At 41.5% G+C, this 27,981-nt stretch overlaps 1 protein-coding gene across 2 annotated transcripts in view; it reads right to left on the bottom strand.

Moving 5' to 3' along the window:
• Positions 1-27,981, bottom strand: part of CLMN (calmin) — a 479,452-nt gene that overhangs the window by 189,897 nt on the left and 261,574 nt on the right. The window lies entirely within an intron of this gene.

The following is a 27,981-nucleotide window of genomic DNA, read 5'->3' as shown; positions in this document are numbered from 1 at the left end:
CAAAAGGAAAATAGCCATCACCAGTGTAACCATATAAACATTGAAAAAACACATTCACAACCACAAATTAAGTGCCATTCAAAGAAAGGAAAAGATGAGTGAAAGAGTCGTTTTTATTTCTTCCTGAAGGGGCCAATACAATGTAACTCTGTTATACGAGGCAGCAGCAAGAAAAACTGCGCTAATATTATTCTGTCTGAGTTTTGTTATTTAGGGATGTCACTAAAATATTGTTTCCTCCTCCTTCTGCTTGTTTCAGTTTTGTGGTCTTTGGTCTGAAGATGCAGTGTTTAGAAACATGTTTTAGGTCTTATTTAGTTATTTTATAAACTGTAGAGAATCAGGAAATATCAAAATCATATTTGGTATTTTGGCTACAATTGATTTCACTGATAGGTAAAATGGCTGCTTTTCCAATATGTACCATCACATTTACCCATAGACAGAGAATGAGTGAAATCCTTTGATACTTCAGACCCCTTTTCTAGAGAGTCAGTATTGCTGGTAAGTGAATTGACAAACACCCCAGGCTTTAAACACTTAATGCAAGGTGTAGTTACAGGTATATGTGAAAAGAGTGTTGTCACCTAGCATCTGAGATAGTGGTGAAAACATGATACCAGACATTTGGTAAACATGGAACGCAGTGTCACTTGGAATGCTGCTGCAAAAAGTTCCAATCAAGTTCAATAAAGATTGGAGTGATATTGTTTGTATTTTGCAGTAATTCAGCTACGTATATGAAAAAGTTGTATGATGACCTGTCAAAATTGATACCTGAGCTGAAGTGCTTCCCTGAAAGAGATCCTCGTCACTTGCTAGATGGTATGCTGAAAGCATCTTTACAATCTTCAGAGTTCATGAAGAATGCTATTGACTTTATAGTCCATTCTGGTGCACTGTTTCATTATGCGCAGGAACTACAATGCAAATATTTCTAATTTTGTGCTTTGTGTGGCATCAAAGAAAGAGTCATCCTAACTGTGTCAATTAGCCGGTGGTTCTTAGTCCTAGAAGCTGTGAATCCTATATTATCCATGTGGTGACCGTTTACAGAATTTTTGCTTAGTGGTGATGCCAAAGGCAAGGAATTTGATGATCTTTGGTCACATATTGATAGTGATGTGAAAAAAGTACAGCCTACTGCATGCTTAGGTTTTTACAGGAAAACATGACTGCTGTAGTGGACACAATCAAATTACTAGAGTCTGAAAACACCCTTGTCTACTAAGTATTCAGCGTAATTGGTGTAGAAGTGAAATATCTCCTTGAGAGTAAGCTGGGTGACACTTTTAGTGACTTTGACACTGCAGAAAGCTCCATGTTAGAATTCTTGCCACTTGGTAAGCAAATAAATGTTGAGGAGCAATTCACAAACTTTATTTTATAATCTATGGGAAATGGCTTGCAATGATGCATAGAAATGTCCCTTCACCAACCATGGCATGTGAAGTTAATAAAGCCTCACTGAGGTACTCTGAACAAGTTCTAGATCTCTTCTGAATTTTCTCTAGACTTTGAAAAGTACTGCTTTATTTTTTACCACTTCAATAACTGAGGGCATATACGTCCAAATCAACGCATATGTTGCACAACATGTCCTAGAGAATCACAATCTTCAGGTGCAACAGTATTGGCATGGAAAGCTATGTCATTGGCCAGAGTTAGCAAATTGTGTACTGGCTGTTTTGGCATTGCCATTCTCAAGTGCCAATGTTGAGAGGGACTTTTCACAGATAAACGTTTAGATAGGAAGGAAAGAGCGAGCGTGCATGACCAAAGACTCACTTAAGAAGCATTGTATGGTGTACTACAATAAGTTTGATTGGTAAAATGTATTTGGACCTCATATACCATGTACACATGCTGTCTATACACATGCACTATCAGTGCAGAAAGCAAGCAATAATTGAAAGCAAAACATTCCAGAAACACCTGAAAAACACTGTTTCTGTTGTTTTTAATGGAGCGAAAATGTGTAACCACTGATAACCACTGTTTAAGGTATTGAAAACACAGAAACAAAACACCAGAATTTACCAAAAATAGAAACTGAAAACAGGAAAGCCTAGTTATTTTCCAGGCTATCAACAACAGTGCGATATGCCAAACACTAACATTAATGGAATACGTGGTACCCAGGTTTTACCAAATTTCCAACATGACCCTAATGTGCCATACATTAGGACACACACAGAGATATCCAAACACAGACACACACACACACACATACACCTTTTTTCCATCCACCAGGAAATAGCCATATATTTTAACCTAAAAGTGGTAATTGACAATGTTGCTAGACAATAACACTTTAAGCTAAACCATTGAACCACTGCTCAATGTATATGACAGCCACCTAAAGAAAAATATGCCCATATCACAATACTCATAACACATAGCAGAATATGTTCAAAAGAAATGGCCATAAAATAGGATAGTGTTCGCTGGGCAACCATAGGTGTTTCTTCAAATAAAAAAACAAAGTAAATTGATTTAAAAAATGCAGTGGCTCGGAATGAGTAGAAGCATGCAGAAATGTCCTTATGGCAATGACCTACAGCATGGAAAAAATTAACATGTTGCAGTAAATATCCCCTTTCTATGATCAGATTTTCTTCCTTTTTTACTTGTTTACAGTGCTGATACTCTCTGACCTGCCTTTAACATTAGCTGCTGGCAGCAGGCAGTGTGACGTCAGATCTATGTGTAATAACTTATTACAGTTGAGCAGCTATGTTATTTCGTTCTTACAGGTGATTAGAGATGATTCAAGTTAACTGCAACTCGATTTTTAGAGATGAGCTATAATACAAGAATTACAGGCTCCCATGTTTTGTACAGTAGTATGGCATCAGATATTTGTTGAGGTTGTTGAAGATGACACAGGGGCTACTGGCCTAGTAAACTCTTTCAGGCCTAATGCTCTGGTATCCACGGTTCTAAGTTGGTGTCTCTATCCTTTCATACACATACAGGTGGTACATTGCAAAGCACATTTCAGGTCTGCTGTTGTATACGAAAGTGTGTTTATTAGAACATCTAGACATAGGATGTAAATTCTTCCAGATAAATGAGTATGTTACTATGCAGTTCAGGGTAAAGCTGCCTTCAAATATCTGCAGACGGCATCTTTTCCCACATTTTTTTAACAATAAATGCCATTTACCTGGATATGTTTATCTTAGTCAAAGAGCAACACATGGTGTAATTGTAAGTAGTTCTTGGGCAGTGCACTGTTATATTAAAACTTTTGGAACATTTTGTGTGTTACCGCTGTGAAGAAAACGAGCAATGCTAAGCAAAGATATCAAACATTGATATTGAAATAATATGGGATCCAGCAGTTGTGTCATAAAACAACATGGACCCAGAATGCCAATTACCTTGAAGTAAAAAAGTGAGCCATATTACCATTTAACAATTTATATCACCTTCCCCAGACAATTTTATGGAAAATGTCTGCTGAAAAAGAAGTTTGAGGGTGATCTTGAAGTGTCATTTCTTGTACTCTACATGCAAAATGGGGTAGAACGATAACCAAACAAGTTATTTGGAAATAGGTGTCCAGTCGCAAGTAATGTTTGAATGAAATAATGTGCGTTCAGGGTTTAAAATTAATTAAGATGTGTTTAGAGACCCTTCTAAAATTTAGTGTGCTAACTATTATGTAATTAATGGTAATTTAAACCAACACTCACTTCACAAGTGGGGTGTTCCCCAGTACAAGCAATTTCCTTCTATTTGGTGCACAAATTCATTGTTCCCCAAATTGTGGGGGTTGGCCATCCATTTCTCCGATTTATGTGGCTTTCAACTGGCAACAAGCATGAACACCTTTCTGAACTAGTAATTTTAGTTTTATAATATTTGTAACCTGGAGTGTGACCATACAGGAGTACATTATACTTGTACTATTCTATCAAATACTGCTATTCTAGATATGTTAGTTACTGCATGGGTGAATAGAATGGTCCCAGGGGTTTTCAGAAATTTGAAAAAGCTTTTTAAAGAAGTTACATTAAGGAAAAGCATATCAATGGTTCATCTCTCTAGCTATGCCTCTGTTCTCGTGCATTAGATTGAAGGCAAGGAGGCCCAAGATGGAGGCCAAAGAATCAGTAGGCAACATGGGGCCAGTAAAGCATGACCCCCAACAGGTATTGTACACAAAGCACAGAAACTAGAGCCTCAATGAGGCCTTGGCAGTGCACAGCATGATCAGCCTCTGCTCCCCCGGTATTGGGCTGCCACCACCCCATAATTAGATGTTTTGCCAGGAACAATGATTTCAATTGATTTTTGCAATCAATTCTCTCTCTCTCTCTCTCTCTGTCTCTCTCTCTCTCTCTGTCTCTGTCTGTGTGTCTCTCTCTCTCTCATATATTATATATATATATCCTTGAAACTCCGACCTTCTCCCCATATTCTCAAGACAGGAGCACAGACCACAAAGTAGGTGCAGATTAATTAATTTATTTCATCAAAAAATAACCACCAGCATGACGCGTTTCAACCCCGAAGGGCCTTGATCACATTATACATATAAATTCACTGAAAAAAACAAAGGTTACAGGGACGTTATAGTTAGGTTCAAATTTACCCACACAAAACCATAGAAATTCGTCAGTTATAGTTATACTTATAGCTAATTTATGTTAAGACACTATAACACGTGTCCTAAAGTTACTTAACGCCAGAGTTGTAATTTCTTCAGATAAGTATAACTATAAGTATAACTAGAATAGGCACATTTCTATGGTTTTGTGTGGGTAAAACGTGAATTTCATTTTTTTTTTAAACATAAAGTAATATATAATTACTGCATGTTAATACAAGGACAAGAGTGGCAGGGGTAGTCCGCATGCACCCAACCCCACGCTGAGCACGGCTTTGGTCCATGAGTGGGGGGGGTATGGTGCGTAAGTGGGTGTGTTTTTCACCCCAAAACTTTCCATGCAGAACTATGCAAAGTAGGGCACTTTTTTTGGACTGTTTTGTGAAGATGTGTGTCAGAGGATTTGGTGATACAACAGTCTGACTCAAGAAAACTAATTTTTTTGATCTTTATTTCATTCCACATATATTTCTTTTTCTTCTAGCTAAATCATCACAATTCTTCTCGTTTCTTCTTCTTTAGGTCCTTTCGGCGTCCTGCAGTTTGTGAGGACCAATGCCTGTGCGGAGCGTGGCAGAGAATTTGTGGGGTTGTTGGCCTCCTGGCATCCTGGTGGTTGTTCCCGGTCCCTAGGCGTCCTTGTCAGTGCTGACGTCTCTTCCCTCTTCTTCGGACAGTTCAGGGTGGGGGTTCCTCTCCTGTCGGTGTTGTCTCGCCAGTTTATGTGTCTCCTTTCACTTCGGCATGTCCCGTTTCGTCAATCTCCACATTCTCCTCCAACATGCCGTCCACATCTCCTATTGGCTGCAGCTCCTTGCTGATATCTTATTTGGAGGTTGTGCAATCCCGGGGATTTCTCCAGTTAAAGGAGCCATGTCATCTAAATGTCAGAAGTTGATGGGCTCAAGCATGGTTCTCCACTCTCTACTGCTCCATGAATATGCTACAAATAAAGAAGAGGGTTGACTCAGTGAGGTACACACCTGTATTAGTCATCGTTTTCTGTTAACTCAGGGTCCAAGGTGTGTTCTTCCTGACATACTGTCAAACAGCACCAAAGTTATTGGCAAAACAAAAAACGCTTTGTCTATGGGAAAAGTTAGTCCTAACTATAACTACCTACTGGCTATTACCAGTAGGATATATATTTATATTTATAACATGGGACCATGGATCAGCCCACTTCGGCCATTGCCTAACTTTACTGGGAGTGTCGACATTCTGAACTTTCACACAGATCACATCCACACAAAGCAGATTTCTTCACTACTAGAGACTGTTATGACAAAGTGTGTTTTGTAAGACTAGAAAAGTATTTTTGCCTTTAGTCAATGCCTTATTTTTTTTACATTGGCTAAAAGTTCCTTAGTTTTACACAAACATGACAAAGCAAGCATTAAAAGTTGAAAAGCTGGTGGCCAATGCCAGACCTATTGACTTTGCCAAAGCTTAATTAAATATTGCTATTGCAAAACGAATAGGTGTCAAAAAAGTCAATAGTGCTGGCCTACACAGGCATGCTTCTTCATTCCTTTTGCAAATTGCAATAGATATTAGAAAAGCACACTTAGTAAAAAGTAAAAAGGCTGCCATCTAAAAGTGATATGCACATGTTGGCAAAAAAAGGAGTAAGTAAAGAAATGTCTCATTCCAAAAATACATTAAAATACCATGAAAGCGGAAATGAAAGCAAAGGTTGGCCTACCAGCCCTGGCACAGGTGAGAGACAATGGCTGAAGTGGGTTGACTCATTGCTGCACTCTGTAGGCTATAGTGGGTAGAAGCAGAAAGTGAATGACACTTGAACAGACAAATAGATTAAAAGAGCTCAACAAAAGTCTCTCTATGGGAAAACATGAGGCTGGCAAGACAGCTAAACCGGTCATGAAGCCACACGCAAGAAGAAATGAGCAATGTCCAGAGAGAACAAAAAAACTAGTTCCACAAACACTTAGTTGTAGTTCCTCTTCAAGGTACAAATGCCCACAGACATGAGTAGCATTGAAGAGAAGGTGTAAAGCAATGTATCACACCAAATATCACATCAAAGAAGAAAGATAACTAACTCTTGAGAGTCGCATCCTATTCTGAAGAAAACTGTAGCCAGAGGGTAAGATTTCTCCCAATAAAAGAGTAACTGATGGTACTGGAGTAGTTCTCGCATGGGGATATAATTTTATTCTGACCCAATATATCTTAAATTGAACTCAAATTGAGGATGAATACATCAAGACACAATATCATATAAAAAAAATTAATCAATAAGCCAAATGTGCATGTATACACCCATTCTGTGCCAAATGTGTCATACAATAAATACCATGTTCAGCTTGTATACATAAACGAAGATCCTTTTCGAACACTTGCAAAAATAGAATGTGGTTTTAAGTATGGCTATGGCATTAGATGTGATCTTTCAACTCCCACTGCAGCCTGCAGATGAAAACTGGATCCTTCGTAACATCTTCAAATCTCATCACTTGTGGTAACTTCCATATAGCTGCTTCTTTAACCTATTCATTGAGCTTGTTACTTAAATAATATAATAACTTCAATTCCAATTTTACGTGTGCACAAGCAACATCACAGTTATCCCTTTAATAGGAAATTAGGCCTCAGGAGAGAATCATAACAAAAGCACAGAGTGTTTGTCTCATATCTACTTCCGAGTGATTCCTATCCGTAGCACGAAAATCTGCTGAGACAAACTTGGTCAGAACCAACACAGAGGGATTGTCGTAAGCATTTAGCTCCTGTGGAATCACCCGAGAGCCATGCCAAACCTTTGCATCTTTGAAAAGAACCACAAGACTGTTCTTTTAAAGCAGGTCTACATACCACTGATTAACTTACTGAACTTAATATGAAAGAACTGTGATTGAGGATATGCAGTTTTGCATTCCCGAGATCTGCATGAGTGATAGATTTGTGAATCATCAGCTTGTCTGCAGATGGTGAGATTCAGTAGGTGGGTACCATAAACAGAAAAGAGTGAAACCAGGGACTGATCTGACAGGTAGGAAAATATGGCGCTGTAATTGACCGAGGTATAACTTCGGCCTACAACACACAGGCGTAGAGGGAGATTCATGGAAGTGGCGTGCATGCCAGGTTGTTAGCTAGGGAAGGGTTGTAAAGCTAATTGGATTACATGGTAACTTCCCTACTAAACTTGTTCAACAGTGGCCTAGTACCTGCAAACAGATGAAGAAAATTGGATTGGGAGGGGTTAATGGGTGGCACAGTGGTGACTACCCCCTTATTGGCTACAGGGCTACAACCTACTTGTTCTCTGGCCAATTGTATTATACGAATAGTTGACTGTAATCTATTATTCACTGTTGGTATCACTACAAAAATGTTGGCCTACTTGAAGTCCAGCAATAGGATGAGGTAGCTAGTCACACTGTTTGATGGCTGGTGCAGCCACATGGAAGCACCAGCATGGTATTGTGGTAAATAATTTAATTACCGGGACTTAATTTGGTACAGAAACATAATGAAATAGCTCAGTAAATAAGAGGCAGAATCCGTGGTATTAGAGGTTCGGAATGGGCTTTATTCCAGAGGTCGATTATAATCGGTTGCTCCAGGTTCCATCGCCACGAAGGTTCAGGAAGTGAAGTACATACGTTATTGATAATCAATTACTTTTATACAATAAGCATTACAGTGAGGCCAATACAAAAGGCGTAACAATTGATAGTGGAGATAATATATTCATACGTGGCAAAGATAGGCGTAACTGGGTGTGTTTACAGAACGTCAGATGTGATGTCATAAGAGGGTGGTTACATGAAAGAATTTCGCAATGTCAGCAGAAATACTTGGCAGAAATGCGTGCGCAGCAGCATGACGTGTGATTGACGTGCAACTAGGGGGTGAAGGGGACTTGACATTTAGCTCTACATGTGGCGACAGAAGTCTGGAGGGTCAAGTCAACCTAATCCCAAATCATATCTAACATCCTATGTTTAAAGAACTATGTTATCCAAAAGAGAGACCTTCTTGGAGTAGAATCTTATTCTATACTGACTATACTGACTGTTAGTGCGTGTACAAGCGTCTAAGTGTCTACACTAGATGCGAGGGCAGGAATCTTCCATGGTAACAGTGCTATGAATTACTTGCATAAAGACAGAGAAGCCGGGCCTTTGCCTGGTAGCTGGTAGAATGTTTACTTAAGCTACTAGACAGGAATGCATTGGGCAGGGAGCGGAGCAGATAATTTTCGAAGGTGAAATACAGTTTTTGGCAGGCAGCAGGCTGATGTCAGGCTTCGTGAGCCGCGCAGAGAATGAGACAAAGTTCATGGTCACAGATGCAGGCTCAGACTGGAGCTTCAGAGACAGAAAGCAAGAAAAGCTTGATGACAGAATCAGGGCCTACTTGCCTGGACTGAAAAATGGCATAAGTGAACCATATAAAGGCGGTGGCCTTTCGTACTTAGGAATGGAATATCCGGCCCATTCATGGCGGATCAGCAGAGGACATGTTAACGGTGGACGCACATGTATTTGCGTCTTCATAACTGGAACTGGAGGGAACATACATGTACTTGTAACATGCACATAGAACCGTTGGGGTCCAAGATAGGGGACATAACTGACCAGAAAAATCAATATTTCCACATTCCCTCCTTGTCCCCTACTTGCCCTTCAAGAGATATCAATCTTCATTAATCCATTGATCTGTTCATATAGCATCATTTGTTCTTCTTTCTTCTTCCGGGATCTTGAATGAAAATCTTGATGTGGAATGCACGATGTGGCACACAGACCACAAATCGCTGGTCCACATTGCAGACATAGACAGCAACTGAATAGTATGAGAAGGCCAATACCTAGGAAGGATAGAACTCTCCATCCCCAGGCTGATAACACGCTCCAAAACCAACCGGACCAAGTCCAGGTGCCTGGATCCTGGTGTATCTGGCTTACAATCTTATGAAGGCGGGTTATGGCCTTATATACAGATGGCGAATTTTCTGGTATGAAAATGCAACAGCTTGATCTGATGACCCTACAAGCTCCGCCCCTATCAGCCAGGATGACGTCAAGGACAAGACGATTTTGAAGCACAACAATCCGCATAGCAGACTGCTCTTCTGTTAAATTGCCTAAGGCGGAAATAGTTTCGTTCACTACTGCTTCAAGGGTTCTAGTTAATCTACGTATCATCTTACTATTAGTAACGGTACCTATATAGGGAAAGAGACCTTTATTGAAATCTGTGTATTTTTCCCATGCTGTTTCAGTGTAGTCGACTATTGGGAGATCTCTCCTTACTCTATTATATACTAAATGAATATTTCTGTGATAATCAGGAGGAGCTAGAAAAACAGGTGGCAAAAGGAATCCAATGTAGCAAGTACCATCCCAATCTAGAGGCAAACGTACATATGCCGTCTGACCACATATGAAATAGGAATGGCGGGAAGCTCTAAATGTAGACTTGCCTTGATCACTAAATTCTACTACAGTGGTGCATTTACTATGGCCCATGTGTATGGAACCATTCTTTCTTATACATAATTCACCTTTTACTGGAAGTATTGACATAGCGGGCAAAATTGAAGTAGCTTCGGATTCGACATTCAAGATCAGGAGATTAAGCGTAAAGTTACCTAATCCATATACTTCATTTTCTAGATCAGTTCCTGTTCCTTTGGGAAGTCCCTCCTTGTTGGGGTGGCAGACCTTAAGTAAAACTAAGTTCAGATTTCCCCATACCCCATAGTCTTGATAAACTGCAGATTTCGAATCTTGGAAATTAATTAAACTAAACCATGCTCCACAGGAGCCGTTGTGTGTGAACGGATATGGAAAAAGAGGTAGAATTCCTTTATAATTCTGATAGGGAGGGAGTCGGCCACATATCCAACAATTTGTAGCATTGCTAACCTGATGGGAATGATGTAACATATTAATAAAAGTGTTATTGCGCAGCGCAAATCTGTATGACAACTCAAGCGGAGGTAATTTACTAAAAGAATCTTCAGCAGTAACATTGTAAACATGTCTAGAAATAGGATAATATATGTGCAACAATATACTTGCAGTAATTATTAAAAGACTTAAGAAAAACAAGATTAATAATGTCACTATGCAGTGACTACGCAGTGATTTACAGTACGCCTGTCGTTTCAACATTTTCCGGGTGTTTTCTCTATTCAGGTCCAAGGGATACATGTCAGAGACAATTCAACCGCTTCACCTTGGAGAGGACTTAAACAATCAAATTGCTCGACTGATTGGGCCTAAGCTTTAGTTTATAGTGTTCAGAGTCACTTTTTTCCACAAAAGGAAGTTTTGAGTCAATGGGTGAAGACACACAAGGTGAGGTATTCACATCTGATTTTAGTCCATGAAATTTCTTGATATGACTTGAATGAATCCATCCCTTTCTGCCTTCGATCTTCACGGCTGTTCTTGTGGTGAGCAACACCAGCTGAGGTGACCTCCACCTAGGTTCCAGCTGAGTTTTGCGGTCAAAGTTCCTCACGAGGACCAGGTCCCCCGGAACCACGTCATGGGGTTTCACCTCAGTGTTGTCAGGAAAAGCTGCAGCTACCTGTGAACGACAAGATTGTAGTGCAGACATCAAGGAAGCCAAGTAATCTGTCAGCATATTACAGTCAATATCAGTTATTTTGCGTGGTATAGGCGTCCCCCACATATTTGGTGGTCTGCCGAAGATCACTTCATACGGGGATAGCCCTGTTCGAGAGTGTGCTACCATTCTTGTGTAAAAGAGTGCAACTGGTAATGCTACTACCCAGTCGACACCTTTCTCTCTGCATATTTTGGATAATCTTATTTTCAGGGTCTGATTATGTCTTTCTACGAGACCTGCTGCTTCGGGGTGTCGGACACAGTGGAATTTCCACTGATAGCCTAACAAAAGTGAAACGTGTTTCATTAATTCGGATGAGAACGGCTGGCCGTTATCTGAGTGAACAACACGTGGTAAACCGTATCGTGGGAAGAATTCTCGAACCAACTGTTTGGCAGTAGTCGGGGCAGTGTAATCTGAAACCGGGTATGCCTCCGTCCAACGGGAAAGAGCACACACAACTACGAGAACATATTTGAATCCTCTGCATCGTTCCATCTGGATATAATCCATCTGGAGGACTTCAAAAGGGTGATCAGGAGGCTGAAATCCACGCTGTTCTACGGGAACGCTTTTTCCTGGGTTGAACTGGCAACAGATCATGCAGGTACGAACTTTTTGTTTCGCTGCTGCTCGTAAATGTTTGTTGAACCAAAGATGTTGAATGCTATCTAGCATAGCTTTTTCTCCTAGATGGGCAGGACTATGTACAGTGTTAATTATAACTTGGACCATTGAATCAGGAAGGAACCACACAGATTTTTCCTTCATCAACCATCCTTGATCCGTTTGGATCCCTCCTAATTCCGTCCATTTCTTTATTTCTTCTGGTGTAGCATGTGTCTGTATATCAATTACATCAAGAGCGGGATCCTTAACCATCATACAATGTGTCAGCGTCGGAACTATTGTCTTTGTCATGTCGGATTTTTGAGTTTGAGCGGTCTGTTTAGCTGTTCTGTCAGCTAGATCATTGCCTTGAGAAATGATATCAGTAATTTTCGTATGAGCTTTACATTTCATAATTGATATTGCAGTGGGTAGATGTATCGCATCTAATAAGGCATGAATGAGGGGTCCGTGCTGAATGTGGGCACCGTGAGAAGTTAAATAACCTCTCTCTCGCCACAGCACGCCGAAGTCATGTACGACTCCGAATGCATAACGTGAATCAGTGTATATGTTGATTTTTTTATTTGCGGCTTGAATACAGGCTTGTGTCAGAGCGACGAGCTCTGCTGCTTGAGCGGACAAGGTATTTATACACTTGGTCTCAATAATTTCAGTGTCTGTGGTGACTGCGTAAGCGGCCACTAACTCTCCCGTACTTGTTCTCATACATGAACCATCTACATACAACGTCAGGTCTGGATCTGACAATGGAACATCTGTCAAGTCTTGTCTGGGTTTCGTCGTGATTGTAATAACATCAATACAATCGTGGGCTAATGGGTCTGTTCCATTTACCGGTAAAAGTGTGGCAGGATTCAATGTGTTACAACGTCTGATTTCTATATGTGGCTGAAACAGTGTTAGTTCGTACCCTGTAAGTCTTGCTATAGTCAAGTGTTGTGTTTGTGTTCGGTTCACAAGAACCTCTACTGCGTGTGGTACTTGTACTGTCAATGGATGTCCTAACACTATGGCATCGCTTTGTCTGATTGCTAAAGCTGTCGCTGCCACTGATTTTAGGCACGCAGGCAGAGCCTGAGCTACGGGATCTAATGTACTAGAAAAATAAGCACATGGTTTGTGTGCTCCTGCTTGTTCCTGTGTGAGTACTGACAAGGCAGTACCTTCTCGTTCTGTAATAAAGAGTGTAAACTGTTTTCTGTAACATGGTGTTGCTAAAACAGGTGCTTGACATAAAGCTTTCTTTAAGCTTTCAAAAGCGTGTGTGTGTTCCTGAGTCCAAGGGAGAACAGTCGATGTGGCTGCCTCCTGTGTTGTCAACTGAATGAGTGGTTTTGCCAGAAATGCATACTGAGGGATCCACTGTCTACAATATGAAGTGAGGCCTATGAAAGCCCGCACCTCCTTTTGCGTCTTGGGTATTGGCATGTTAGCTATTAACTGAATGCGGTCGGGTGTAAGCTGCCTTCCCTCCTTGGACAGCGAGTGACCAAGGTAAATAACTCGCTGGACACAGAATTGCAGCTTAGAAGGGGACACCTTGTGCCCCTTTTCGGCTAGAAATTGTAAAACCGTCAGTGATGCTTTTTCACATTCAGGTTCGCTTCGGGCGGTGATCAGCAGATCATCGACATATTGAAGCAAAGCAGTGTTAACTGGCATGTGGATACTGTCAAGTTCTCGTTTCAGTGCTTGGCTATAGATGCTGGGGCTTTCTGTAAATCCTTGAGGTGCGCGTGAGAATTTAAAGCTACGTCCATTTAAACTAAATCCGAACAAATATTGGCTTTCCGGATCTATTGGGACGCTGAAAAAGGCATTTTTGAGATCAATTACAGTAAAGAATGTTGCTTCGGAATCAATAGCTGTCAGTAATGATGTGATATCGGGGACCACAGGGAATTGTGGCACAATGCACTTGTTTAATTCGCGTAGATCAATAATCAATCGATATATTGGCGGGGCCTTCGGATCTGTTCGTTTGAGAATCGGAATTATCGGTGAGTTACATACATGGGAGTCTGTTTCTACAACCACTCCTTGGGCAATAAGCTAGTCAATGATTTGTAGTAAAGCCACTACAGCATCTGGTGGTAACTTGTATTGTCGCATTCGTGGTAGTACCACTCCTGCCTTTAGTGTAACTCGATATGGTGTAATATTCATGCAACCAACATCAGTAGGGCCTTGTGCCCATAGATGCGTAGGTAAAGTCTGCAATCGGGGATCCATGTCTCTAGACACATAATGACCTTTAAAATCACGTAAAAACAATCTTACTCCCTCCGGAGAACAACATATTATAGCTCCTAGAGCCTTCAGTGTTTTTATTCCTAACAGGTTTTCTGGACATGATTTAGTAAGCAATAAATCTGTAGTTCGGGTCAAAGGTCCTATCGTAAGTGGAAGAGGTTGTGACACTTCATTAACAATAGGTTTTCCTGAAAAACCAAGGGAAATATTCTGTGAGCCTGAGAGGGGTGCCCCTGGAACTTCACTACGTTTTATGGTTGTTCGACTTGCCCCTGTATCGAGTAAAAATTTTCTGTCTTGGCCTAATAATTCACTATGTACATAAGGTCCTTCTTGATCTACAGGGATCTCGATAAGGGGTAAGTCAACTTCCCTCTCTAGGCTTGTTCATGCATATCGTTGATAATCAGGATAGTCATACTGTGCGGTCTGGTACAGTTGTCGTGTCGTGGTTTGTGTGGCAGCAGCTGGCAATGCTGGTGCGGCTGGCACAAACTGTATAGACTGTTGTGGAGCTGGCATGGACTGTGCATGCTGCAAAGCTCCTTGTTCATTCTGATCCTGTCTAAGTGGCCGTGGTCTTTCTTTTGTAATACCCGTGGCGATATTATGCTTCAGGACTGGACAATCGTGTACATGATGACCTAGTTGTTTACAATAGTTGCATGTCCCTTTTACAGGTCCTGCTAAATCGCCAGAATGTGTCGTACCCTTTTTATGTCCTTCAGCTGGAACTGTCTGGGAGACTAGCATTTTCATTTTCGTGTCTTTCATGCGTCTTTGTTCATGATCTTGTTCCTCTCTAATTCTATTGTGATGATACTGTAACATTTGTAACATTTGTGATGGAGTGTTACCTTGCCATGTACTCTCGAATTTTAATACTCTATTCTTCACTTGGGGCAAGGAATTTTCAACTAATTTTGTCACAAACAGATGTGGGTATGATTCGCTACTTGCTTTTATGCCACTATTTATACCAAAACATTTTTCAAATCGTGCATAGAAATCACTAGTGTCTTCATCTTGCTTTTGTTTACAGGCTGAAATTGCACCCCAGTCTTCCTTTTTCGTGGTTAATAAACGTGGCAGTACCTGTACTAGTAAACCTGGTAGTGCTTTAGTTTTGTCCCCAAGCCCCGAACCTGGACCTCGGGCCTTTTCTTCTGCTTCTAGTGCTGTCCAATCTATCTTTTGGTCTCCTACCTCCCACTCTTTTTCCTTGAGTTTCTCATAAATGCCAGCAGGCATTAATACCTTTAATATAGTCATAATGTCGGGATAGGTATACTCTCCCATGAGTAACATGTCTTTAATTTCTCGGTGGAAACCCGCTGGGTCTTTGTCATGACTGGGTACCACTTTCTTCATTTCTAACAATTCTATTTTTGATATGGGCGTATACACATATACACGTTTAAACTGATTGTCCTCGCCCTTTATTGGGTGCACTTCTCGTAAGGGATTCTGTCTGTCCATGTAATACATGGTTCTTTCCTTGATGGGCAGTGAGACATGTTCTGGGCATATAAAAAGAATGTACTGCTTTCTTGATTCTAGTATTTCTTTAATTAGCTTAGTACCTGAACCTCTCCATCTATTCGTGAGTAATTCGGTCAATATATCAGGTAAGGGACCAGGATCTGAATGTTGGCTTTTATATAGTATAAGAAGTTGTTGAATCATATAAATCCCAGCTAAACGCTGTTCATCTGGGGTGAGATTCAAAAATGTGTGTGCTACTGTGTCATCACTATACTTCCCGGGACTGTCAACCCAATGAACGGCTGACCTGGCTAATTCTTGTTCATCCATAGAATCGAGAAAATGATAACCCCTTCGTTCTCGGAGTAATTTATCTGCTGCTTGGAATGAATGCTCGTTAGACCTTATATTTATTATTGGTGTTTGAAATTTCCTGTTATTTTCTAGACACATCGGACGTATCGGATCAGTAAGACATCTAGTACTATTACAATATTTTCTTCTACCTACATAGGCTATAGTTTCTGACTGTCCTGTGGACAGTCCTGATGCTTCTTCCTCGCTTTGTTCGAACTGGTCTACCGCTAATCTTTCTTCGTGTAGGCGTTCTATTTCTTTACGGATCTTTCTGCACATGGCTATTATACATTTTTGCTTATCATGTCTCCCTTCTGATATATTCTGGCTCCATCGGATAAGAGTTTGCATTGCTTCCGGGTCTACCCCCGGTCGGTCTTGATTTCTGATCACACAATTTATGAGGAAACGCAACAGTTCCCCCTGTATTTCCACTTTCTGGTATTCCATAGCTCTGTTAATACATTCAGAATCTCGCCCGGTTTGGACAAAATGATATATATTATCTAGATGTGCAGTCATTCCCGGTAATTTCCCTAAATACACTGCGGCTCGTCTGATACGTAATGATGCTAGGGTCATTTCGTCCTCTTTTCCGGGCACTGGGTCATATCTACAATCTATAAGAAGTTCCTTAAGCGTACGGGCATTTATGAGTTTGGGGGTACGTGAATGTGCTGACTCTTGAAAAGTAAGTTTATTTATTCTAGGTGGCGTAGAAAAGATATTGGTAGCACCTCCGGTAGCCCCATCTGGGGTATCGGGTGTGAAAGGATTCGTTGAACGTGATACAGCAACTATAGGTGTGGATACAGCTATAGAAGTAGCTGTAGGGACAGATGCAGAAACAGATGTGCTTGCCGGAACTTGTGTCAGAACTTGATGCTGTAAGGTTACAGGTACTGGATCTTGGCGTTGAACCTCCCCGGCCAACGGTCTATGTGGGGCGGGGTTAGCATACTCGGGAGCTGCGTCATCTAAATATGAGGAAAGAAAAACATCTTCTGCGGTTCTAGGATGCCCCTTAGGATGTACCTTTATTGGAAATAATGGGGTTGGCAAGTCTTTTGGTATCCCTGGAGTAGCCTTAGGTAATCCTTCAGCCAGAAGGGGATACATACCATTCATAAGGGCATTTCTTTGTCTGTCTACTTGTTCTGATTTCACTCGTGCACCTTCTTTAATTAATAGATTTTCTCGGACTTCATTTGAATTTTCTTTACTCTTCTCTTCCTGTCTACGTGCTTTTTCTGTACGTCTATACGATTCTTTACGCCATAATTCAATGGCGTCTTTCTGTGATTGTCTAGCTTTCTTTTTCCATAATTCTTCCTCTACTTTCACGATGCACTCTGCATCCCAGGTCCCCGCTGCGGGCCACCTCTGACTTTCTGGTAATTCCTTAGTATAGTCTACCCATAGATCAAGAAATAATATGGCGTCTATGGCCATGTTTATGATACATGAAGTACCCTGGAGTGTCCCTAGGAGGAATGGGAACAGCTTCTTCGAGTACCCCTTTTCTAGTTGTGATCTGTCTTAGTTTCGAAAAGAGCGGCATATTGAGAACTGATCTGATACTTGATCTTAAACAAACTTAATACAGTAATCACAATAATGAACAGTCATTCATACCACAATATGCAGAACGTACTATAAACATTTAACATTTAACTGAGCAACAGTAATGATGACGATGATCTAAGAAAAAACTTAATCATTAAACATGATACTCGACTTGAACTGAATTATTCTGAATTTTTATACTTGATATACTAGATATACTGCTAAACAGTACAGATACACTGCTGAAACAGTGCAGACCGGATTTGTGTACCCAAACCCGTCTGGATCGGCACAACTTATGTGCACGCCAGAACGCCTCCCCAGCAATGGTACTCACCGGGTAGCTCGGAAACGGAAGGCCTCAGAAACTCGACTGAACTTGAACCGGACTGGACTGGACTCGAACACTGCGGAGACTGGACTCGACTTGGGACTTCGGAAACTGGTGGGCCTCTGTATACCTCGGATCTTGCTCTCTCAGCTAGGCTCTGGTCGGGATACTTCGCACTTCTCACCGCCTCGTCTGGGTGTTGATCGCAGCCTCAGTCGCCCCCGCTTGACCGGAGGGAGATACAGGAAATCCTGCTGGTACGCGTTGTTGTCCGTCCAGCTGTGGCAGGAGACCGGGCCTGCAACGCACCGCCGGCGCGTGAGATGAGAAAGTGTCCCTGTTCGGGCACCATTTATGTGGTAAATAATTTAATTACCGGGACTTAATTTGGTACAGAAACATAATGAAATAGCTCAGTAAATAAGAGGCAGAATCCGTGGTATTAGAGGTTCGGAATGGGCTTTATTCCAGAGGTCGATTATAATCGGTTGCTCCAGGTTCCATCGCCACGAAGGTTCAGGAAGTGAAGTACATACGTTATTGATAATCAATTACTTTTATACAATAAGCATTACAGTGAGGCCAATACAAAAGGCGTAACAATTGATAGTGGAGATAATATATTCATACGTGGCAAAGATAGGCGTAACTGGGTGTGTTTACAGAACGTCATCAGATGTGATGTCATAAGAGGGTGGTTACATGAAAGAATTTCGCAATGTCAGCAGAAATACTTGGCAGAAATGCGTGCGCAGCAGCATGACGTGTGATTGACGTGCAACTAGGGGGTGAAGGGGACTTGACATTTAGCTCTACATGTGGCGACAGAAGTCTGGAGGGTCAAGTCAACCTAATCCCAAATCATATCTAACATCCTATGTTTAAAGAACTATGTTATCCAAAAGAGAGACCTTCTTGGAGTAGAATCTTATTCTATACTGACTATACTGACTGTTAGTGCGTGTACAAGCGTCTAAGTGTCTACACTAGATGCGAGGGCAGGAATCTTCCATGGTAACAGTGCTATGAATTACTTGCATAAAGACAGAGAAGCCGGGCCTTTGCCTGGTAGCTGGTAGAATGTTTACTTAAGCTACTAGACAGGAATGCGTTGGGCAGGGAGCGGAGCAGATAATTTTCGAAGGTGAAATACAGTTTTTGGCAGGCAGCAGGCTGATGTCAGGCTTCGTGAGCCGCGCAGAGAATGAGACAAAGTTCATGGTCACAGATGCAGGCTCAGACTGGAGCTTCAGAGACAGAAAGCAAGAAAAGCTTGATGACAGAATCAGGGCCTACTTGCCTGGACTGAAAAATGGCATAAGTGAACCATATAAAGGCGGTGGCCTTTCGTACTTAGGAATGGAATATCCGGCCCATTCATGGCGGATCAGCAGAGGACATGTTAACGGTGGACGCACATGTATTTGCGTCTTCATAACTGGAACTGGAGGGAACATACATGTACTTGTAACATGCACATAGAACCGTTGGGGTCCAAGATAGGGGACATAACTGACCAGAAAAATCCATATTTCCACTATATCTAGTATATCAAGTATAAAAATTCAGAATAATTCAGTTCAAGTCGAGTATCATGTTTAATGATTAAGTTTTTCTTAGATCATCGTCATCATCACTGTTGCTCAGTTAAATGTTAAATGTTAAATGTTTATAGTACGTTCTGCATATTGTGGTATGAATGACTGTTCATTATTGTGATTACTGTATTAAGTTTGTTTAAGATCAAGTATCAGATCAGTTCTCAATATGCCGCTCTTTTCGAAACTAAGACAGATCACAACTAGAAAAGGGGTACTCGAAGAAGCTGTTCCCATTCCTCCTAGGGACACTCCAGGGTACTTCATGTATCATAAACATGGCCTATTATGGCATATTATTTCTTGATCTATGGGTAGACTATACTAAGGAATTACCAGAAAGTCAGAGGTGGCCCGCAGCGGGGACCTGGGATGCAGAGTGCATCGTGAAAGTAGAGGAAGAATTATGGAAAAAGAAAGCTAGACAATCACAGAAAGACGCCATTGAATTATGGCGTAAAGAATCGTATAGACGTACAGAAAAAGCACGTAGACAGGAAGAGAAGAGTAAAGAAAATTCAAATGAAGTCCGAGAAAATCTAGTAATTAAAGAAGGTGCACGAGTGAAATCAGAACAAGTAGACAGACAAAGAAATGCCCTTATGAATGGTATGTATCCCCTTCTGGCTGAAGGATTACCTAAGGCTACTCCAGGGATACCAAAAGACTTGCCAACCCCATTATTTCCAATAAAGGTACATCCTAAGGGGCATCCTAGAACCGCAGAAGATGTTTTTCTCTCCTCATATTTAGATGACGCAGCTCCCGAGTATGCTAACCCCGCCCCACATAGACCGTTGGCCGGGGAGGTTCAACGCCAAGATCCAGTACCTGTAACCTTACAGCATCAAGTTCTGACACAAGTTCCGGCAAGCACATCTGTTTCTGCATCTGTCCCTACAGCTACTTCTATAGCTGTATCCACACCTATAGTTGCTGTATCACGTTCAACGAATCCTTTCACACCCGATACCCCAGATGGGGCTACCGGAGGTGCTACCAATATCTTTTCTACGCCACCTAGAATAAATAAACTTACTTTTCAAGAGTCAGCACATTCACGTACCCCCAAACTCATAAATGCCCGTACGCTTAAGGAACTTCTTATAGATTGTAGATATGACCCAGTGCCCGGAAAAGAGGACGAAATGACCCTAGCATCATTACGTATCAGACGAGCCGCAGTGTATTTAGGGAAATTACCGGGAATGACTGCACATCTAGATAATATATATCATTTTGTCCAAACCGGGCGAGATTCTGAATGTATTAACAGAGCTATGGAATACCAGAAAGTGGAAATACAGGGGGAACTGTTGCGTTTCCTCATAAATTGTGTGATCAGAAATCAAGACCGACCGGGGGTAGACCCGGAAGCAATGCAAACTCTTATCCGATGGAGCCAGAATATATCAGAAGGGAGACATGATAAGCAAAAATGTATAATAGCCATGTGCAGAAAGATCCGTAAAGAAATAGAACGCCTACACGAAGAAAGATTAGCGGTAGACCAGTTCGAACAAAGCGAGGAAGAAGCATCAGGACTGTCCACAGGACAGTCAGAAACTATAGCCTATGTAGGTAGAAGAAAATATTGTAATAGTACTAGATGTCTTACTGATCCGATACGTCCGATGTGTCTAGAAAATAACAGGAAATTTCAAACAACAATAATAAATATAAGGTCTAACGAGCATTCATTCCAAGCAGCAGATAAATTACTCCGAGAACGAAGGGGTTATCATTTTCTCGATTCTATGGATGAACAAGAATTAGCCAGGTCAGCCGTTCATTGGGTTGACAGTCCCGGGAAGTATAGTGATGACACAGTAGCACACACATTTTTGAATCTCACCCCAGATGAACAGCGTTTAGCTGGGATTTATATGATTCAACAACTTCTTATACTATATAAAAGCCAACATTCAGATCCTGGTCCCTTACCTGATATATTGACCGAATTACTCACGAATAGATGGAGAGGTTCAGGTACTAAGCTAATTAAAGAAATACTAGAATCAAGAAAGCAGTACATTCTTTTTATATGCCCAGAACATGTCTCACTGCCCATCAAGGAAAGAACCATGTATTACATGGACAGACAGAATCCCTTACGAGAAGTGCACCCAATAAAGGGCGAGGACAATCAGTTTAAACGTGTATATGTGTATACGCCCATATCAAAAATAGAATTGTTAGAAATGAAGAAAGTGGTACCCAGTCATGACAAAGACCCAGCGGGTTTCCACCGAGAAATTAAAGACATGTTACTCATGGGAGAGTATACCTATCCCGACATTATGACTATATTAAAGGTATTAATGCCTGCTGGCATTTATGAGAAACTCAAGGAAAAAGAGTGGGAGGTAGGAGACCAAAAGATAGATTGGACAGCACTAGAAGCAGAAGAAAAGGCCCGAGGTCCAGGTTCGGGGCTTGGGGACAAAACTAAAGCACTACCAGGTTTACTAGTACAGGTACTGCCACGTTTATTAACCACGAAAAAGGAAGACTGGGGTGCAATTTCAGCCTGTAAACAAAAGCAAGATGAAGACACTAGTGATTTCTATGCACGATTTGAAAAATGTTTTGGTATAAATAGTGGCATAAAAGCAAGTAGCGAATCATACCCACATCTGTTTGTGACAAAATTAGTTGAAAATTCCTTGCCCCAAGTGAAGAATAGAGTATTAAAATTCGAGAGTACATGGCAAGGTAACACTCCATCACAAATGTTACAAATGTTACAGTATCATCACAATAGAATTAGAGAGGAACAAGATCATGAACAAAGACGCATGAAAGACACGAAAATGAAAATGCTAGTCTCCCAGACAGTTCCAGCTGAAGGACATAAAAAGGGTACGACACATTCTGGCGATTTAGCAGGACCTGTAAAAGGGACATGCAACTATTGTAAACAACTAGGTCATCATGTACACGATTGTCCAGTCCTGAAGCATAATATCGCCACGGGTATTACAAAAGAAAGACCACGGCCACTTAGACAGGATCAGAATGAACAAGGAGCTTTGCAGCATGCACAGTCCATGCCAGCTCCACAACAGTCTATACAGTTTGTGCCAGCCGCACCAGCATTGCCAGCTGCTGCCACACAAACCACGACACGACAACTGTACCAGACCGCACAGTATGACTATCCTGATTATCAACGATATGCATGAACAAGCCTAGAGAGGGAAGTTGACTTACCCCTTATCGAGATCCCTGTAGATCAAGAAGGACCTTATGTACATAGTGAATTATTAGGCCAAGACAGAAAATTTTTACTCGATACAGGGGCAAGTCGAACAACCATAAAACGTAGTGAAGTTCCAGGGGCACCCCTCTCAGGCTCACAGAATATTTCCCTTGGTTTTTCAGGAAAACCTATTGTTAATGAAGTGTCACAACCTCTTCCACTTACGATAGGACCTTTGACCCGAACTACAGATTTATTGCTTACTAAATCATGTCCAGAAAACCTGTTAGGAATAAAAACACTGAAGGCTCTAGGAGCTATAATATGTTGTTCTCCGGAGGGAGTAAGATTGTTTTTACGTGATTTTAAAGGTCATTATGTGTCTAGAGACATGGATCCCCGATTGCAGACTTTACCTACGCATCTATGGGCACAAGGCCCTACTGATGTTGGTTGCATGAATATTACACCATATCGAGTTACACTAAAGGCAGGAGTGGTACTACCACGAATGCGACAATACAAGTTACCACCAGATGCTGTAGTGGCTTTACTACAAATCATTGACGAGCTTATTGCCCAAGGAGTGGTTGTAGAAACAGACTCCAATGTATGTAACTCACCGATAATTCCGATTCTCAAACGAACAGATCCGAAGGCCCCGCCAGTATATCGATTGATTATTGATCTGCGCGAATTAAACAAGTGCATTGTGCCACAATTCCCTGTGGTCCCCGATATCTCATCATTACTGACAGCTATTGATTCCGAAGCAGCATTCTTTACTGTAATTGATCTCAAAAATGCCTTTTTCAGCGTCCCAATAGATCCGGAAAGCCAATATTTGTTCGGATTTAGTTTAAATGGACGTAGCTTTAAATTCTCACGCGCACCTCAAGGATTTACAGAAAGCCCCAGCATCTATAGCCAAGCACTGAAACGAGAACTTGACAGTATCCACATGCCAGTTAACACTGCTTTGCTTCAATATGTCGATGATCTGCTGATCACCGCCCGAAGCGAACCTGAATGTGAAAAAGCATCACTGACGGTTCTACAATTTCTAGCCGAAAAGGGGCACAAGGTGTCCCCTTCTAAGCTGCAATTCTGTGTCCAGCGAGTTATTTACCTTGGTCACTCGCTGTCCAAGGAGGGAAGGCAGCTTACACCCGACCGCATTCAGTTAATAGCTAACATGCCAATACCCAAGACGCAAAAGGAGGTGCGGGCTTTCATAGGCCTCACTTCATATTGTAGACAGTGGATCTCTCAGTATGCATTTCTAGCAAAACCACTCATTCAGTTGACAACACAGGAGGCAGCCACATCGACTGTTCTCCCTTGGACTCAGGAACACACACACGCTTTTGAAAGCTTAAAGAAAGCTTTATGTCAAGCACCTGTTTTAGCAACACCATGTTACAGAAAACATTTTACACTCTTTATTACAGAACGAGAAGGTACTGCCTTGTCAGTACTCACACAGGAACAAGCAGGAGCACACAAACCATGTGCTTATTTTTCTAGTACATTAGATCCCGTAGCTCAGGCTCTGCCTGCGTGCCTAAAATCAGTGGCAGCGACAGCTTTAGCAATCAGACAAAGCGATGCCATAGTGTTAGGACATCCATTGACAGTACAAGTACCACACGCAGTAGAGGTTCTTGTGAACCGAACACAAACACAACAATTGACTATAGCAAGACTTACAGGGTACGAACTAACACTGTTTCAGCCACATATAGAAATCAGACGTTGTAACACATTGAATACTGCCACACTTTTACCGGTAAATGGAACAGACCCACTAGCCCATGACTGTATTGATGTTATTACAATCACGACGAAACCCAGACAAGACTTGACAGATGTTCCATTGTCAGATCCAGACCTGACGTTGTATGTAGATGGTTCATGTATGAGAACAAGTACGGGAGAGTTAGTGGCCGCTTACGCAGTCACCACAGACACTGAAATTATTGAGACCAAGTGTATAAATACCTTGTCCGCTCAAGCAGCAGAGCTCGTCGCTCTGACACAAGCCTGTATTCAAGCCGCAAATAAAAAAGTCAACATATACACTGATTCACGTTATGCATTCGGAGTCGTACATGACTTCGGCGTGCTGTGGCGAGAGAGAGGTTATTTAACTTCTCACGGTGCCCACATTCAGCACGGACCCCTCATTTATGCCTTATTAGATGCGATACATCTACCCACTGCAATATCAATTATGAAATGTAAAGCTCATACGAAAATTACTGATATCATTTCTCAAGGCAATGATCTAGCTGACAGAACAGCTAAACAGACCGCTCAAACTCAAAAATCCGACATGACAAAGACAATAGTTCCGACGCTGACACATTGTATGATGGTTAAGGATCCCGCTCTTGATGTAATTGATATACAGACACATGCTACACCAGAAGAAATAAAGAAATGGACGGAATTAGGAGGGATCCAAACGGATCAAGGATGGTTGATGAAGGAAAAATCTGTGTGGTTCCTTCCTGATTCAATGGTCCAAGTTATAATTAACACTGTACATAGTCCTGCCCATCTAGGAGAAAAAGCTATGCTAGATAGCATTCAACATCTTTGGTTCAACAAACATTTACGAGCAGCAGCGAAACAAAAAGTTCGTACCTGCATGATCTGTTGCCAGTTCAACCCAGGAAAAAGCGTTCCCGTAGAACAGGGTGGATTTCAGCCTCCTGATCACCCTTTTGAAGTCCTCCAGATGGATTATATCCAGATGGAACGATGCAGAGGATTCAAATATGTTCTCGTAGTTGTGTGTGCTCTTTCCCGTTGGACGGAGGCATACCCGGTTTCAGATTACACTGCCCCGACTACTGCCAAACAGTTGGTTCGAGAATTCTTCCCACGATACGGTTTACCACGTGTTGTTCACTCAGATAACGGCCAGCCGTTCTCATCCGAATTAATGAAACACGTTTCACTTTTGTTAGGCTATCAGTGGAAATTCCACTGTGTCCGACACCCCGAAGCAGCAGGTCTCGTAGAAAGACATAATCAGACCCTGAAAATAAGATTATCCAAAATATGCAGAGAGAAAGGTGTCGACTGGGTAGTAGCATTACCAGTTGCACTCTTTTACACAAGAATGGTAGCACACTCTCGAACAGGGCTATCCCCGTATGAAGTGATCTTCGGCAGACCACCAAATATGTGGGGGACGCCTATACCACGCAAAATAACTGATATTGACTGTAATATGCTGACAGATTACTTGGCTTCCTTGATGTCTGCACTACAATATTGTCATTCAAAGGTAGCTGCAGCTTTTCCTGACAACACTGAGGTGAAACCCCATGACGTGGTTCCGGGGGACCTGGTCCTCGTGAGGAACTTTGACCGCAAAACTCAGCTGGAACCTAGGTGGAGGTCACCTCAGCTGGTGTTGCTCACCACAAGAACAGCCGTGAAGATCGAAGGCAGAAAGGGATGGATTCATTCAAGTCATATCAAGAAATTTCATGGACTAAAATCAGATGTGAATACCTCACCTTGTGTGTCTTCACCCATTGACTCAAAACTTCCTTTTGTGGAAAAAAGTGACTCTGAACACTATAAACTAAAGCTTAGGCCCAATCAGTCGAGCAATTTGATTGTTTAAGTCCTCTGCAAGGTGAAGCGGTTGAATTGTCTCTGACATGTATCCCTTGGACCTGAATAGAGAAAACACCCGGAAAATGTTGAAACGACAGGCGTACTGTAAATCACTGCGTAGTCACTGCATAGTGACATTATTAATCTTGTTTTTCTTAAGTCTTTTAATAATTACTGCAAGTATATTGTTGCACATATATTATCCTATTTCTAGACATGTTTACAATGTTACTGCTGAACATTCTTTTAGTAAATTACCTCCGCTTGAGTTGTCATACAGATTTGCGCTGCGCAATAACACTTTTATTAATATGTTACATCATTCCCATCAGGTTAGCAATGCTACAAATTGTTGGATATGTGGCCGACTCCCTCCCTATCAGAATTATAAAGGAATTCTACCTCTTTTTCCATATCCGTTCACACACAACGGCTCCTGTGGAGCATGGTTTAGTTTAATTAATTTCCAAGATTCGAAATCTGCAGTTTATCAAGACTATGGGGTATGGGGAAATCTGAACTTAGTTTTACTTAAGGTCTGCCACCCCAACAAGGAGGGACTTCCCAAAGGAACAGGAACTGATCTAGAAAATGAAGTATATGGATTAGGTAACTTTACGCTTAATCTCCTGATCTTGAATGTCGAATCCGAAGCTACTTCAATTTTGCCCGCTATGTCAATACTTCCAGTAAAAGGTGAATTATGTATAAGAAAGAATGGTTCCATACACATGGGCCATAGTAAATGCACCACTGTAGTAGAATTTAGTGATCAAGGCAAGTCTACATTTAGAGCTTCCCGCCATTCCTATTTCATATGTGGTCAGACGGCATATGTACGTTTGCCTCTAGATTGGGATGGTACTTGCTACATTGGATTCCTTTTGCCACCTGTTTTTCTAGCTCCTCCTGATTATCACAGAAATATTCATTTAGTATATAATAGAGTAAGGAGAGATCTCCCAATAGTCGACTACACTGAAACAGCATGGGAAAAATACACAGATTTCAATAAAGGTCTCTTTCCCTATATAGGTACCGTTACTAATAGTAAGCTGATACGTAGATTAACTAGAACCCTTGAAGCAGTAGTGAACGAAACTATTTCCGCCTTAGGCAATTTAACAGAAGAGCAGTCTGCTATGCGGATTGTTGTGCTTCAAAATCGTCTTGTCCTTGACGTCATCCTGGCTGATAGGGGCGGAGCTTGTAGGGTCATCAGATCAAGCTGTTGCATTTTCATACCAGAAAATTCGCCATCTGTATATAAGGCCATAACCCGCCTTCATAAGATTGTAAGCCAGATACACCAGGATCCAGGCACCTGGACTTGGTCCGGTTGGTTTTGGAGCGTGTTATCAGCCTGGGGATGGAGAGTTCTATCCTTCCTAGGTATTGGCCTTCTCATACTATTCAGTTGCTGTCTATGTCTGCAATGTGGACCAGCGATTTGTGGTCTGTGTGCAACATCGTGCATTCCACATCAAGATTTTCATTCAAGATCCCGGAAGAAGAAAGAAGAACAAATGATGCTATATGAACAGATCAATGGATTAATGAAGATTGATATCTCTTGAAGGGCAAGTAGGGGACAAGGAGGGAATGTGGAAATATGGATTTTTCTGGTCAGTTATGTCCCCTATCTTGGACCCCAACGGTTCTATGTGCATGTTACAAGTACATGTAT

Source organism: Triturus cristatus, chromosome 9 (genome assembly GCF_964204655.1).
Source record: "Triturus cristatus chromosome 9, aTriCri1.1, whole genome shotgun sequence".
Classification (NCBI taxonomy): Eukaryota; Metazoa; Chordata; class Amphibia; order Caudata; family Salamandridae; genus Triturus; species Triturus cristatus.
Note: the sequence above shows the minus strand (reverse complement) of the source record. Positions and strands in the feature narration are given on the sequence as shown.